Source organism: Bufo bufo, chromosome 5 (assembly GCF_905171765.1).
Source record: "Bufo bufo chromosome 5, aBufBuf1.1, whole genome shotgun sequence".
Lineage (NCBI taxonomy): Eukaryota > Metazoa > Chordata > Amphibia > Anura > Bufonidae > Bufo > Bufo bufo.
In genome coordinates, this window is record NC_053393.1 from 543,111,969 (window position 1) to 543,128,495 (window position 16,527).

Genomic DNA, 16,527 nt, shown 5'->3' on the forward strand with positions numbered 1-16,527 from the left:
CCAGAACCCTGTATAGAGGTAAAAGGGTGAATACCAGAGTCTTGCCAGGATAACAATCTTACGTTTAGCCCAAAGTCAAACTGGCTGACACAGTGTCTCCACACCCACTGACTATTACAGTTTGCTCGGGTGATGGAACCTGCTGGCCCATCCAAATTTTACCTGCCTGAGGTGTACAAGAAGTTGACTACCCAGCTCTGCTGCTTGAACCTACTGCTGCATTAGTTAAATAATATTTCTGCCAGCCTGGACTCCTGACCACTACCACTCCAGTATCACAATGCAAGCTGAATCATAAGCTTCTGGTGTTTCTGCCTACATGCTATGAAGGGAAGCCCAAGTTTTCCCAGGGGTTCTTGAACCAATGCAGAATACAGTTGGAGCTGGAGCAGTTTTCTACTAAGTCTTCTCAAGTAGCCTTTCTGGTCTCACTCCTGTTGGGTGAGGCTTTAGCTTAGGTCATTCCACTATGGTAAGAAAGCGACCCTCTGACCAGCAACTTGCAGGAGTTCCTAACCACCTTCAGCAGGGTTTTTGAAGAACCAGGTCGACCAACATCTGCCACTTCTTCCCATCTGCGACTACAACAAGGCAATCTCATAGTCAGCCAATATGCTATATAGTTCTGAAGTCTGGCTCTGGTAGTAGCATTTTGGGAAGACCTGGCTGTCTGTGTCAAAGATGAATTGGCAGGTTATGACGAGCTGGCTGCATTAGATAACCTGACCTCCTTCGCTACTTGCATTGACCTTCAGTTCTGAAAGCTTGCAAAGGAGCTAGCATGTGAAAGGAGAACTCTGCCTTAAATCTACCCTGCACCTAGAGCACTCCTTAGTGGTGACAACAGTTAGTTGAATAGTCCTTCCTGAATCCATCCAGAACACCAGTATGCACTTGGATTTTCAAGTGGGTTCACTCCATACGAATAATATTTAATTCTTGTCTTGCGTGATTCTACTAGTTCTCTTCTTCTGGGACTGCCCCTGCTCTGTCTGCACTGTCTTGGAGTGGAATGCTGGGGTTCTGCCTTTCATTCCTGTTGCTTGGCATCTGTACAGCCTGCTCATGCTCCACCTGTAACCCAGAATGTATAGGGTTGCCTTGTGCTTATGCCAATTATGCTGATGTCTTCATCAAGAAAGAAGCTGAGATCCTGTCGTCTCATCGTCCTTACAATTGTCCTATTGACCTTATTCCTGGGAACAATCCTCCACATGGTCATGTCTACCCAATGTCCTTGCTTGAGTCATGTTGTAATACATCCAAGAAAACCTGGAGTGTGGTTTTATCCCAAAGCCTTTGCCACCAGCAGGAGTCAGTTGCTTGTTTGTTGAGAAGAAGGACTCGTCTCTCCAGCCCTGCATTGACTACCACGGCCTTAATAAGATTACTATAAAAAACAAATATCCCCTACTGCTGACAGGCTCCATGGGGCCAGAATTTTTACCAAGCTGAATCTTCGAGGAGCATACAATCTGATTTGCATAAGAGAGGGCAACAAGTGGAAAACTCTGTTTAATACCTGTAATGGTCACTATGAGTACCTCATCATGCCTTTTGGTTTGAGCAATGCTCTTGTGGTTTTCCAGAAATTTGTAAACAACATCTTCAGAGATGTCCTGCAAACTTTATAGTGGTTTACTTGGTTGATTTAACACAGGAAACATGTTTGCACTGTACTACAACATTTAAGAGAGAACAGACTCTATGCCAAGTTTGAAAAGTGCATGAAATCTTTACAGCCCAGATGTCTCCAAACAATTATTTTTGGAGGTGGATGCCTTCTTTGTGGGAGTTGGGACTGTTTTCACACAAAAACAGGAACACTGGGAAGATGTACAGACCTTTTCCTCTGCAGAACAAAATTATTCCATTGGGGACCAGGAATTGCTTGGTGCCCCAAAAAATCACAATCTAAACTGATCACAAAATCCTAGACCATCTCCTTTCAACCCAGTGGCTTAATCCACATCAGGCTTGATGGTCCTTGTTTTTGCTTGCTTTGATTTTGTTTTGCATTTTTACCCTGCAGAGAAGAACACTAAAGCAGATACCCTGTCTAGTTCCTTCAACTCGGCTGACTGGGTAGCAGAGCCTAAGCACATTATAGATCCAGCATTGTCCCAGTTGCTCCAGTCCAGCTGAGCACTACTGGCCCTGGGTCATCTTTCTAAACCCACGGGTCTTTTTGTAGCCTTAGTAAAACATCGGATCTCATAACCCAATATTATTGGTGGCCTTCTATGTCCAAGGACCTCCGGGATTTTGTTTCAGCCTGTGTCACTTGTTCCCAAAACATGACCTTTGTCTGAAGCCCTGTGGCAGCATTTTGCGATCGATTTTAACACTGATTTACACTTATTTACACTGATTGGGCCACTTTGCTCCCATGGGCAGAATTTTACTATGATAACTATTCCAGTGAATCCACCTGGAAGTCTTCTACCTTCATTGTATATTGCCACCAACTTCAGATTCTTCTTCCTGTCTCTCTGTCCTCTGAGGTGCCAGCAGCGAACTCCTCTATCAAGAACTTCAGTCAAGTATGGCAGGAGACTAAAGCCTCTCTTCTGTGGACCTCTGTCTGGATGAAGAGGTTTGCTGATTGAAGATGAAGGCCTCCAACTTATCTTTCTCCAGGAGATAAGATCTGGATATCTTTGAAGAACATCAGACTCAAAGTACCCCTGTACAAGCTGGCACATTTGTTTGCTCAGTCTCTTCAAGGTAATAAAGCAACCTAGTCAGTTACAACTTGTGTCTTCCTGCCGCTCTACGAATATCTAACTCATTTTATGTCTCTCTTCTCAAGCCAATGATCATCAGAGGGTTAACTCCTGCTGCCTTACCGGTCAGTTCTGTAGATGTGTATGAAGTGAGGGATGTAGCATGAAGAAGATCAGAGGCAAGACTTTTTCATTGTTGGATTGGAAGGGCTTTGAGCCAAAGAAAGATCCTGGGTCCTTTGGAAAACATTTATAGTTGCTGCATCTGCAGTGGCTACGCTGGGTCCCCCGGACACCCTTGAGGTTTCACCACATGTTGCTGCTCTCTGGAAGCGATGGTAAGGCGTGGTGCACCCCAATAGGAAATAAGTCCAGAGAGTCAGGGTCTGCAGTAACCAGGGTGCTTCTTTATTGGAGGAATTCAGATGCAGAACAATACAGGAGAGGCATAGGGCCGGCTTCTCCAGTCTCCTCCCTGGCAGAAGAAGGGTTTGATGCTGAGGAAAGGCTTGAGCTAGCTGTCCCTCTCTCTCTCTCTCTCTCTCTCTCTCAGAAGACTGGTATCCTGGCTAAAGGCTGGAGGCCCACGGTCAGTAGTCCCAAACTGCAGAACACAAGGGGCTCTGACTGCTCTCCTTATATACAGTTTCTGGCTGAACTTGAACATTTTAATGGGAGGGGTGGAGTGGAGAAACTCAGCACAGACAAATACATTGTTACACTTTCTTTGTATAGAGCTTCAGTGGGTGATACCCAAAGGCAAGGACATAGCAGTTTTTCCAGACAAAAACAGCTTTTCAGACATAACAACAGAGCAAAGCCAAACATTCAAAAGATCAGTCTGTCTGGTTTTGGCTGTAAACAATAGTGTTGAGCGCAAATCGCAATTTTTTTTCGCGAAATGCTATATCTTCGTAATAACGAATATTCTAGATTATTTTTATCACTATATAAACCCATAATCTTTTCTTACTTATTGTATATAGCTACTCTTAACCTCTTCAGGACAACTAACCCTGGTACTTAAGGACACAGGGCGTACCTGTACGCCCAGTGTATTTCTGATCACCGAGCAATCATTGAGCAGGCACCTCGGCTAAATGTGCGGGGGGGTCCCGTGACCCCCCCATGTCGGCGATCGCCGCAAACCGCAGGTCAATTCAGACCTGCGGTTTGCGGCTTTTACCTATTGCGGTAGCGGCGGGCGGCGGTGCCATCGGGTCCCCATGCGGCTGTAGGGGGGACCCGATGGCATGGAAGGCATCGTGCTGCCTTCCGGTGACGAGCCTGTGAGATCCAGCTCCCTGGTTCTCACAGGCCGGAAGCTGTATGAGTAATACACACAGTATTACTCTTACAGCCAATGCATTCCAATACAGAAGTATTGGAATGCATTGTAAAGGATCAGACCCCCAAAAGTTCAAGTCCCAAAGTGGGACAAAAAATAAAGTGAAAAATAAAGTTTCCCCCCCAAAAAATTTAAAGTTTCAAGTAAAAATAAACAAAAACTTAATTTTCCCCAAATAAAGTAAAAAAAAATTGGTAAGAAATAGGGGGAAAAAAAATAGACATACTAGGTATCGCCGCGTGCGTATCGACCGGCTATATAAACATATCACATGAACTAACCCCTCAGATGAACACCGTAAAAAATAAAAACTGTGCTAAATAAACCATTTTTTTGTCACCTTACATTACAAAAAGTACAACAGCAAGCGATCAAAAAGGCGTACGCCCACCAAAATAATACCAATCTAACCGTCACCTCATCCCTATAAAAAAAATGAGCCCCTACCTGAGACAATCGCCCAAAAAATAAAAAAACTATGGCTCAGAATATGGAGACACTAAAACATAATTTTTTTTGTTTTAAAAAAGCTGTTATTGTGTAAAACTTACATAAATAAAAAAAATGTATACATATTAGGTATCGCTACGTCCGTATCGACCGGCTCTATAAAAATATCTCATGACCTAACCCCTCAGATGGACACAGTAAAAAATAAAAAATAAAAACTGTGCTAAATAAACCATTTTTTGTCACCTTACATCACAAAAAGTGTAATAGCAAGCGATCAAAAAGTCATATGCACCCCAAAATAATGGCAATAAAACCGTCATCTCATCCCGCAAAAAATGAGACCCTACCTAAGATAATCGCCCAAAAACTGAAAAAACTATGGCTCTCAGACTATGGAGACACTAAAACATGATTAATTTTTTTTGTTTCAAAAATGATATTATTGTGTAAAACTTACATAAATATAAAAAAAAGTATACATATTAGGTATCGCCGCGTCCATATCGACCAGCTCTATAAAAATATCACATGACCTAACCCCTCAGATGAACACCGTAAAAAATAAAAAATAAAAACTGTGCTAAATAAACCATTTTTTGTCACCTTACATCACAAAAAGTGTAATAGCAAGCGATCAAAAAGTCATACGCACCCCAAAATAGTGACAATCAAACCATCATCTCATCCCGCAAAAATCCTACCCTACCCAAGATAAAGGCCCAAAAACTGAAAAAATTATGGCTCTCAGAATATGGAGACACTAAAACATGATTTTTTTTTTGTTTCAAAAATGATATTATTGTGTAAAACTTACATAAATAAAAAAAGTATACATATTAGGTATCCCCGCGTCCGTAATAAGTTACTCTATAAAAATATCACATGACCTAACCCCTCAGATGAACACCGTAAAAAATAAAAACTGTGCTAAATAAACCATTTTTTGTCATCTTACATCACAAAAAGTGTAATAGCAAGCGATCAAAAAGTCATATGCACCCCAAAATAGTGCCAATCAAACCGTCATCTCATCCCACAAAAAATGAGACCCTACCTAAGATAATCGCCTAAAAACTGAAAACTATGGCTCTCAGACTATGGAGACACTAAAACAAGATTTTTTTGGTTTCAAAAATGAAATCATTGTGTAAAACTTACATAAATAAAAAAATTGTATACATATTAGGTATTGCCGCGTCCGTGACAACCTGCCCTATAAAAATACCACATGATCTAACCTGTCAGATGAATGTTGTAAATATTTAAAAAAAACTGTGCCAAAACAGCTATTTCTTGTTACCTTACCTCACAAAAAGTGTAATATAGAGCAACCAAAAATCATATGTACCCTAAACTAGTACCAAAAAAACTTCCACCCTATCCCGTAGTTTCTAAAATGGGGTCACTTTTTTGGAGTTTCTACTCTAGGGGTGCATCAGGGGGGCTTCAAATTGGACATGGTGTCAAAAAACCAGTCCAGCAAAATCTGCCTTCCAAAAACCGTATGGCATTCCTTTCCTTCTGCGCCCTGCCGTGTGCCCGTACAGCAGTTTACGATCAACACTGTAAAGTTCGGGTTCGTACCGAACTTTGCGGTGTTCGGCACCCGAACCCGAAGATTTCAGTAAAAGTTCGGGTTCGGTGTTCGGGTAATATTAATATACCATCGGATCGGAGTTCTCTCCAATCCGATGATATATTTTAACTTGAAGCGTCCCCATCACCATGGGAATACCTCTATGTTAGAATATACCATCGGATTTGAGTTAGATCGTGAAAACTCAGATCCAACAGTATATTCTAACACAGAGGCGTTCCCATAGTGATGGGGACGCTTCAAGTTAGAATATACTGAGAACTGAGAACTGTGGACATAACGGCCCTTTGCTGCCTGGCAGCACCTGATCTCTGACAGGGGGCTGTGATCCACACAATTAACCCCTCAGGTGCCGCACCTGAGGGGTTATTTGTGCGGATCTCAGCCCCCTGTAAGAGATCGGGTGCTAACAGGCAGCAGGGGCCAGGCCCCCCTCCCTCCTCAGTATTAAAATCATTGGTAGCCAGTGCGGCCCTCCTCCCTCCCTCCCCAGTATTAAAATCATTGGTGGCCAGTGCGGCCCCCCTCCCTCCCTCCCCAGTATTAAAATCATTGGTGGCCAGTGCGGCCCCCACCTCCCTATTAAAATCATTGGTGGCTAGTGCGGCCCCCCCACCCCCTAATAAAATCATTGGTGGCTAGTGCGGCCCCACCCCCTATTAAAATCATTGGTGTACAGTGTGGCCTCCCCTCCCCCCCAATTAAAATCATTGGTTAACAACCCCCTTCCTCCCCCATCATTGGTGGCAGCGGAGCGGCATTTCTGATCGGAGTCCCAGTTTAATCGCTGGGGCTCCGATCGGTTACCATGGCAGCCAGGACACTACTGCAGTCCTGGCTGCCATGGTTACTTAGCACTTTTAGCAGCATTATACTTACATGCGCTGTCTGTGGCCGGCCGGCGCTCCTCCTACTGGTAGTGAAAGGTCTGTCCGGCACATTGCTAACTCTTCTCTTACTGCTTAGGAGGGCTGAATAAAAAATTTCAGTTTTCTTATTGTCCTAACATTTATATTCAATAACCTTTCTAAACTGTTTTGTCATGTAAACTCATTTGCATAAACATGGGCACATGGGAAAGACATGCAAATAGTGTTTCAGCTGAAAAACAAGGCAGATGTCTTTCCCATATGCCCATGTTCCGGTGACGTACCGGGTTCTCCTTACGGCTGTGAGAAGGAAGCTTCCGCCCAGCAGTGAGTGCGGTGACATCACTGACACTGATGGGCGGGCTTTAGCGCTGCCCTAGTCTGAAAAAGGGCAAGGGCAGCGCTAAAGCCGGCCCATCGGAGCTAGTGACATCACCGAACACACTGCTGGGTGGAAGCTTCCGCAGTGTACTATTGTAAATAAAAGATCGCGCAGCCAAGGGAGCGCATCGGAGCATGAAATGTCAGGGGGGATGCCTGGGTGAAATTATGGGTATGTCCGGATTCAGCTCTGAACCCAGACAACTCGTTTAAGGCTCTTTTCCCTAGGGACAGGTGCCAGAGTAATACATTGTCTAGCTTACTACTTTCCTGAAAAGGTGTGTTCTTCTTTTTGCCCACCTGTGTACTGACTGCTGACTGTTTCCTGTCTCTGATGTTCTGCTGTCCTACCTGACCTTGTTTACTGTATTGACTATTTTCTACCTGCCTTGAATTCAGATTTGTTTGATGAATTTGCATGAACTCCGCCTGCCCTGACCTTAGCCTGTCCCTTACTACAGTTTCACCTTATCCATTGGTGCTCTGCATCGGTGTCTGTGACCCCTGTGGGTCAGCTGTCAACCACAATGAAACTATTTTGTTACATAGCGGCCTGGTGGTTTCCAGATCTGTGTATAGAGAGTAAAAGGACAATATCAGAGAACGGCCAGGATAATGCCCTTAGGTTTATCCCAAAGTCAAACCGATTGGTAGACACAGTGGTTCCACACCCACTGATCGTTACAGTATTGTTTCCTTCCATCAGACTGATCTGAAATGATGAAGTCAATCTAAAATGGTAATTATTTTTCTGATAATGAGAATGCAAGCTATTATCTTCATTTATCAGCCACTTCATTATTGCAGTGTTCTTCAAACATATTACCTATGAGGTATTGAACTTTATTTCAGATGTATTCACTTCTGAGGACTACAGAAACATTTACATCCTGTCTGAGAATGCTGGGAGTTGTAGTTTCTCCACATCTAGGATGTTGTAGTTCGGATCCCACAGGATCTTGTCTATTACCTTGCATTCCAGCTGCCCTGTGACTTTTTATACCATTTATTCAATTTATACCATTTACATTATCCCACCGTAATATACAGCCCAGCCCCCACGATAACATCCTGTGCATATAAAAACCAACATACTGTGATGACATGGCTGTGAGGTTTACATTATGTGTAATAAATATTATATCCTATCTGTGTATACTGAGGATTTACGAGAACACAGAGACTATGGTGGAGATTTATCACCCCCATTTGCCACTTTTCTGGCAGAAAAACACTGTATTTGTGAAATTTTGTCACAAGTGCCATTTTTATGCTGCTTTTGCCACTTTTTGGAAAAGGGGGCATGGTGAGGGCAGCGAGTGGGAGCCCGCCACATTTATCTTCATTATTACTTGTTTTCTGGTGCAAATGAAGATAGAAATCTATGGCAGCTTAGGGCTGCCATAGATTTCATTCTGGCAAATGGACTACTAAAGGATAAATGTGCCGTATTTTTCAGACTATAGGACACACCAGACTATAAGACACACCTAGGATTTGGAGGAGGAAAATTAGAAAAAAATATTTGTCATCAGACCTCAGATCAGACTCCCACCCTTCATCAGACCCCCATATCATACTTCAGAGCTGCCATAGATTTCATTCTGATGAACGGACTGCTGGTGGATACACCTATCATATTTTTGGGACTATAAGACACACCAGACTATAAGACACAACTTGGACTTGGAGAAGGAAAATTAGAAAAAAATATTTTTCATCAGATCAGACTCCCACTCCTTATCAAACCCCCATAACAGATCTCAGAGCTGCCATAGATTTCATTCTGGCGAACAGACTGCTGGAGGATACACATTCCATATTTTTCGGACTATAAGACACACCAGACTATAAGACACACCTAGGATCTGGAGGAGGAAAATAAGAAAAAAATATTATTCCTCAAACCTGAGATCAGACCGCAAAATCAGACCGCCATACTCCATAAGCCTCAGGTCTGACCTTCAGACCCCAAAGCTCCATCAGCCTCAGATCAGACCCCCCAACCTCTATCAGCCTCAGATCAAACCCCCCAATAAACCACCCATCCTTCATCAACCTCAGATCAGACCCCCATCATCCTCAGATCAGACCCGTCAGCCTCAGATCAGACCCCATCTGCCTCAGATCAGACCCCATCAAACCCATCAGCCTCAGTTCGGACCTTCATTAGCCTCAGATCAGACCCCCCAACTTCCATCAGCCTCAGATCAGACCCCATAAAAAAAAACATCCTTCATCAACCTCAGATCAGACCATCAGCCTCAGATCAGACCCATTAGCCTCAGATCAGACCTCAGATCGGACCTTCATCAGACCTCAGATCAGACGGTAAAAATAAATAAGCTTAACTCACTTGGTCTGGACAGTGCTAACACTCACCGCTCCCTGGTGTTCTTCTGGCCAACACTGCACTGTGACTTGATGTCACACAGCGTCAAGTCATAGTGCACACCTACGTGCACTATGTCCTGATGATGTACTCAGTCAGGACACAGTGTAGAGCGAGGTCCGAAGGAAGATCAGGGAGGGTGAGTAGAGCCAGCACAGTGCTTCCCTCACCACTTTTCACACCTCCCGCAGGCAGATTAGCATTCGTACTATAAGACGCCACTTTTGCCTCACATTCAGGGTGAAAATGTGCATCTTATAGTCTGAAAACTACAGTAATTTATGATGAGTGCTCACCAGTGCTGTGTTGAATTATAAAAACAGCTTCCAACACTAACTGCAATGCGCAGTGAATAGCACTGAGGAGCTAAGCTCTGATGCCTTCCTCTGATTTCGGCACTGTGCTTGTATGTCGTCTGGATCTCACACGTTTCAAATGAATCAAATCTGTACATGGCAAATGTCACCGCAGCAGAAATCAACAGATTCAATTGAAATTCAAGTGCATATTGAATGGCAGGATGGAGGACGCCACGTCCAGAGGCAATCAAATCAACATGTCATAATCCGTCACAGGCCTGATGAAAGGAATGAGCTGCGGGGAGCGGGCGGCAAGAAACACCCCCTCAGTTTGAAGATGAAATGTGCAAAGATAATACATAAAAAGTTCTGATCTTGCAGACAAAATAACGATCTGCACCATAGAGGGTGAATCACATGCTGCTGCTACATCGGTACTAGATGGATCCAGAAGGGCATGAAGATTGGCTTTCCCTACCAGTGCCAAGTTTTCAAAACCCTACCTTGTGAGATTTTGTCCTATTAGAATATTTAAATGGCCATCACATCAAAAAATTTGATCTACCTGTTTACCATATGTTTGGTTCTGGACACGACCTGTCACTCAAGTAAATTTCACTAAAGCCCATCTTTATCATTAGTTTTCACTCTTATATTATTACTCCAGTCTTCTTCTTGAGTTTGATCAGCCCCAGCCTATGAGGAAATGGGATTCTGCCTCTACTTTATCAGCTGCTCTTATTGGAGACTATTCAGCGGATGTCCAACCAGAGAAATCCCTCCCACGAAGAACTGATAATCCCTTAGACCAGACCTGACATCCCAGAACCATGAAAGACCTTAAGTGGAATGTGAATGTATCATCAGAAAATGACCTATGACCTTGTGATTTTTTTCATTTTTGCTTTTTGTTTTCTATTTCCTGGAGCCATCATTTTTCCCCCATTCACATAGCCATATGAGGGCTTGTTTTTTTTTGCAGCACAAGTTGTGCTTTCTAATTGGCACCATTTATAGATGCATACAATGTAGTTGGCAGCAGAAGAAAATTCCAAATGGGGTGGAACTGGAAAGAACCCCACAATTCTGCTACGGGTTTAAGGGTTTAATTTTTACGGCTTTCTCTATGTGATAAAACTTCCCTGTTCCTTTCATTCTCTTGGACAGTACAATTACAGAGATATCACATTTACAGTGGAAATAAAAAGTCTGCAAACCCCTGTTAAAACACCAGGATTTTGTGATGTAGAAAAATCACAACCATCCAAGCATCTATTCTGCCTACTGTTCCAGTAACGCACCTCAGAATCACTTGCATATTAGCCATTACTAAATTAGGGGTTCCCTGTTGGATAGTCCATACTTCCTTGCAGGAGGTTAAAGATGTTGTCTAGAACTTGCCAGGATAGTTCATCAATATTTGATCAGTCGGGGTCCAACTCTCAGCTGTTTGAAGGGGCTGCAGGGAGAGTATTTAAACAATGAACTACCTCTTTAAGGTTGGTGATTGCACAGTCACTTAGACCGGGCATCTTGGTGCCAATAGTGACGCAGGGGCTCCACGTCTTTAGTCACTTTCCAGATGATTCAGGTTCCTAGGCCATCAGCCTTCAGAATAAAGGTAGATTTCTATACATTTACTGCAATTTACCAGAATGCTTTTTGTAAAAAAAAGTCTTCAATTTTGTTTCCACTGAAAGTGGAACTTTTTGCCCTCAGAATGAAGAGCAGAAGGGTCTGTTATCCTATCTCTCTGCAGCGAGGTCATCAGTGGGAAGTTGCTTCTTCATTCTTTATTTTGTAACTTCAAAGAGCCTTGAGGTGAATCAACACGCTATTAACATGGTTGTTGTTTGCAGGTCAAATAGGTTGAGTGGGATTAATCTAGAAGTAAGAAGACAAGCCCCTGAGAACATAATGCTTAGCATCCTTCTTTTTCCCATTATGGTTGTATTCTATTGTGATGGACCCAAAGATTAAATATATAATGCATTCAGAAAGTCTTCAGACTCTTTCACTTTTCTCACATTTTGTTATGTTGCTCCTTGTACTAAAATAACAGAAACATTCCAGTCTTTCTCCAGCATTCTGCAATTTTTGAAAATGTATTAAAAAGGAGAAACATAATTTTTTCCTGTACATTCAGCCCCTTCACTGTGAAAATTGACATTTAGCTTCAGGGACCTCCCATTTTTCTTGATCATCTCTGAGAAGTTTCTTCACCTTGATTGGAGTGATTTGTGGTACATTCAGTGGATTGAACATGATTTGGAAAGCCACAGCCCTGTCTATATAATGTCTCACAGCTGACAATGAATATTAGAGCAAAAAAACAATCCATGAGGAGGAAAGAACTGCCTGTAGAGCTCAGAGACAGGATTGTGTGAAAGTAAAGATCTGGAGAAGGGGTCAACCATCACTGCAGCTTTTCTCCAAACTGGGCTTTATGACAGAGTGTCCAAAAAGAAGCCTTTCTTCAGTAAAAGACACATGGAAGCCACCTGGAGTTTGTAAAAAAAAGCACCTAAAGCACATTCAGACTGTGAAAAACAAAATTCCCTGGTCTCCTGAAACCAAGATGGAACTATTGGGCCTTAAAGGGGTTATCCGGGCTTTTATTATTGATGACCTATCCTCAGGATAGGTCATCAATATCAGATCGGCAGGGGTCTGACACCCGGCACCCCCGCCGACCAGCTGTTTACCAGTGCTGCCTCCTCTTCACTGTTTACCTTCTCGCCATCGACTCTGCAGCGGTGAGCAGGTGTAATTACACCTAACCGTCCAATTCATTTAAGTGGAAGTGATCATTCCCATACACTTGTATAGGAGCGATCCGTCCCATTGAAAAGAATAGGACTGCTTGGGTGTAATTACACCTGCTCATCTCTGCAGAGGCGATGGTGAGAAGGTAAACAGTGGAGATGAGGCAGCGCTGGCGCGCGCCTCCTCTTCAAACAGCTGATCGGCGGGTGTCGGACCCCGCCGATCTGATATTGATGACCTATCCTGAGGATAGGTCATCAATATTCAAATCCGGGAGAACCCCTTTAACTCTAAGCATAATTTCTAGAGGAAACCAGGCACCGCTCATCACCTGCGCAATACCATCCCTACATCTTCCATGGACTCATAAAACCAAGATGGAACAATTTGGCTTTAATTCTAAACACCATGTCTAGAGGAAACCAGGCCCTGCTCATCACCTGCCCAATACCATCCCTACAGTGAAGCATGGTGGTGGCAGCATCTTGCTGGAGGGAAAGGGGGGGCAGCAGGGAGACTAGTCAGGGTGGAGGGAAATCTGAATGGAGATAAGTAGAGACATTCTTAATGAGAACCTGACCTCAGACTGAGCCAAAGGTTTAATTTCCAACAAGACAACGACCTAAGCGGCTTAGGGACAACTCTGTGAAGGTCCTTGGGCACAGCAACAGCCCTGAACCCAACAGAACATCTCTGGAGAGAACCAGAAAATGGCTGTCCACTGACGGCCCCCATCCAACCTGACAGAGCTGGAGAGGATCTGCAGAGAAGAAGGGCCAAAAATCCCCAAATCCAGGTGTAAGCCTTGTGGCCTCATCCCCAAGAAGACCGGAGGCTGGAATTCCTACCAGAGGGGTTTCAACTAAGTCCTGAGTAAAGGGGCTGAGATTTTAGTTTTTCCTTTTCTTACTCTAGCAAAGATTTTGAGCATTGTGTTTTCATTTATTATTACTTATTATTACATACACATTATGAGGGATTGAGGGCATTTAGATTGTTTCTATTTTAGCACAAGGAGCAACAAAAAAATGTGAAAAAACTAATGCAAAACATTTGAAATTGCCTGCAGACTTTCCAAATGCACTGTATTCCCAAACAGATGAGATCAATCATATTTTATGTATAATGTCTGGATATTATTTTATAATTTTATTTCTGAATGTTAGTACTGATTGCAGAGGGCGCAAACTTGTCACAGGCCACCATACACAGTCCTCCCTACATTCCCAGTGGACGGTTGCACGGCCTAGCAGGGAGGTTGGGTCACAGTCTCTGGTCACCAACTACAGTAAATCCAGGTTATCTGGCTCGGAAATGGAAACTCTTCCAGTAATCAGGGTGGTCTCCTGTCTGGCGAGAAGTGCTCACTTCAACAGGACCAATCAGTGATACTGGCCAAGAGTAGGTCATGGCCTAGGCAGCAATCAACAGACGTCCAGTCAGATCTCATCTCTACAGACCCAGCTCCAACATTGGATTTTCCTTTACTCCTAACTGTCTCAGCAGCTCCAACTCCACCATAAACCCAATGACTGACCATAAGGTGCTCTGAGCTTCTCTTATTTATAACCTGGCCCCACCTATGACACAACCGACACAGCTCAGTGACCCCTGACCTCAGCCAAGTCACCTTAAACGCAAAAGATAAGTGGATGACATGAACCAGCCATACCCGATGCAAGGTGCTGTGCCTTCTCCACAACTCCGTATGGTGAGCATTTAAGCTGGTACTCTTTGGTATCAGTCACATCAGTTAGCTGAGTGGATTTCATGAAGAGAACCATGGGACCGATGAAGGACACATGGATCACATGACCGGCAGCCAAAACCACGAATGCCAGCTGATTTCTAATAGCCAGTAAATGCCTTAATTTTGCAGTTTTACAATGTGAAAGGGCGGAAAGTGTTTATTCCAGATTCCTGCAAAGAACAAAACAATACTTACCGCCCTAATGCAGGATATAAGTGCTTAACGAGAGTTCATAACCCCCTCTAATCCCCCAGAACCACCTCCCACCACTCATCACCCCTCATTCTAATATGTCACTTTTTACTGCTTTTTCTGTTTCTAACTACATAATTATTTCAACATGTACAAAACCGTCATTCTCCCACACCTTATACAAAACCAAACTAAAAAGTGTACACAAAAAGGCTCCCCCCCCTTTGCCGTTAAAGTGTTCGACTCTTCAGACGTCCCTTCTGAAGGTCTTAAAAGCTTCTTTCCGCGGCGCTCATTAATTAGAGCCAGGCGGGGCCGGACGAGGTTTCAGCAGTGGATGTGACTTTGTTAGCATTAGATAGTATTTGTTACAATGTATTAAATATACAACCAGGGCCGATCCAAGACTTTTTGATAAACAAACACAATGTAACAGATTCCTCTTTCCCACAATCTAATTTGTTTAATTTAGGAATTTTGAAAGGAGCTAGAAATATACGATAGAGTTTGGTGCGAGACAGTCTCCCATGGTCTGTTCTATGATATTAGATTAAAAATTCTATTTTTGGATAATTCTGTTATTTTTTGTAATTCTGAAGTTTGACAACATGTCATAATAGGTTTAAATATGAAAATATAATTTGTAACTTTTTCTTATTTAATTTGTCACTTTTTTTTTTAGTATTGAAGAAAATCATCAACGTATTCCACAGTGTGGACATAGATGGGGGTTTTATCAATTCCACCATTCTATATATGGTGGGGACATTGTAGAGAAGGTAGGATATAGCAGATAACACTTCAAGTGAACTAATCATTGGACATCAGATATGGACTCCATTATTACTCTAGACCAGCGGGGAAGCAGGCATTAACAATTCCACTACCCTAGACCACTAGGGACACTGACATTAACCTCCCTCTCCACTTCTCTAAACTGTTAGGAAGGCAAGTGTCAACCTCTCTAATACAGTACCTTTGACTACCAGGGAAGAAGGCATTAACCTCATTGCTATCTAAGATCACCAGATAAGTATGTATTAAACCATATCACTACCCTAGACCCCTAGGGATGCTGACATTATTCCCTCCAGACCACCAGGGAGGCAATAGTGGCTCCCTTTCTATAGATGAGATGTCTAGGGAAGCAGGCATCAATCCTTCTACTATCCCAGACCACCAGATAAGTATGTATTAACTCATACCACTACCCTAGACCCATTGGGATGCTGACATTATTCCCTCCACTACAATAAACCACCAGGGAGGCAAGAGTAGACACATTTGATAGCTAAGCCCACCAGTGAAGAAGGCATTAACCTCATTGCTATCCTAAATGAACAGATACGTATTAACCCATATCACTACCCTAGGGATGCTGATATTATTCCCCCCAACTACTACAGACCACCAGGGAGGCAAGAGTGTCTCTCTTTTGACAGCTGGGATGACCAGGGAAGCAGGCATCCATCCTTCTACTATCACAGACCACCAGATAAGTATGTATTAACTCATACCACTACCCTAGACTGCTAGGGATGATGACATTATCCTCTTCACTATCCTAGACCACCACAGAGGCAAAAGTGGACGCCTTTGATAGCTAAGCCCACCAGGGAACCAGGCATCAGTTTCTGGTGGGCTTAAGTCAGCACCAGCCCCTAGCTGGTATAGACTTCACTTTCTAGCGCATGGAAGGGCTTGAGATCTGGCAAATTTATTAAGAGGCATTGCCTCCTAATAATTTAGGAACA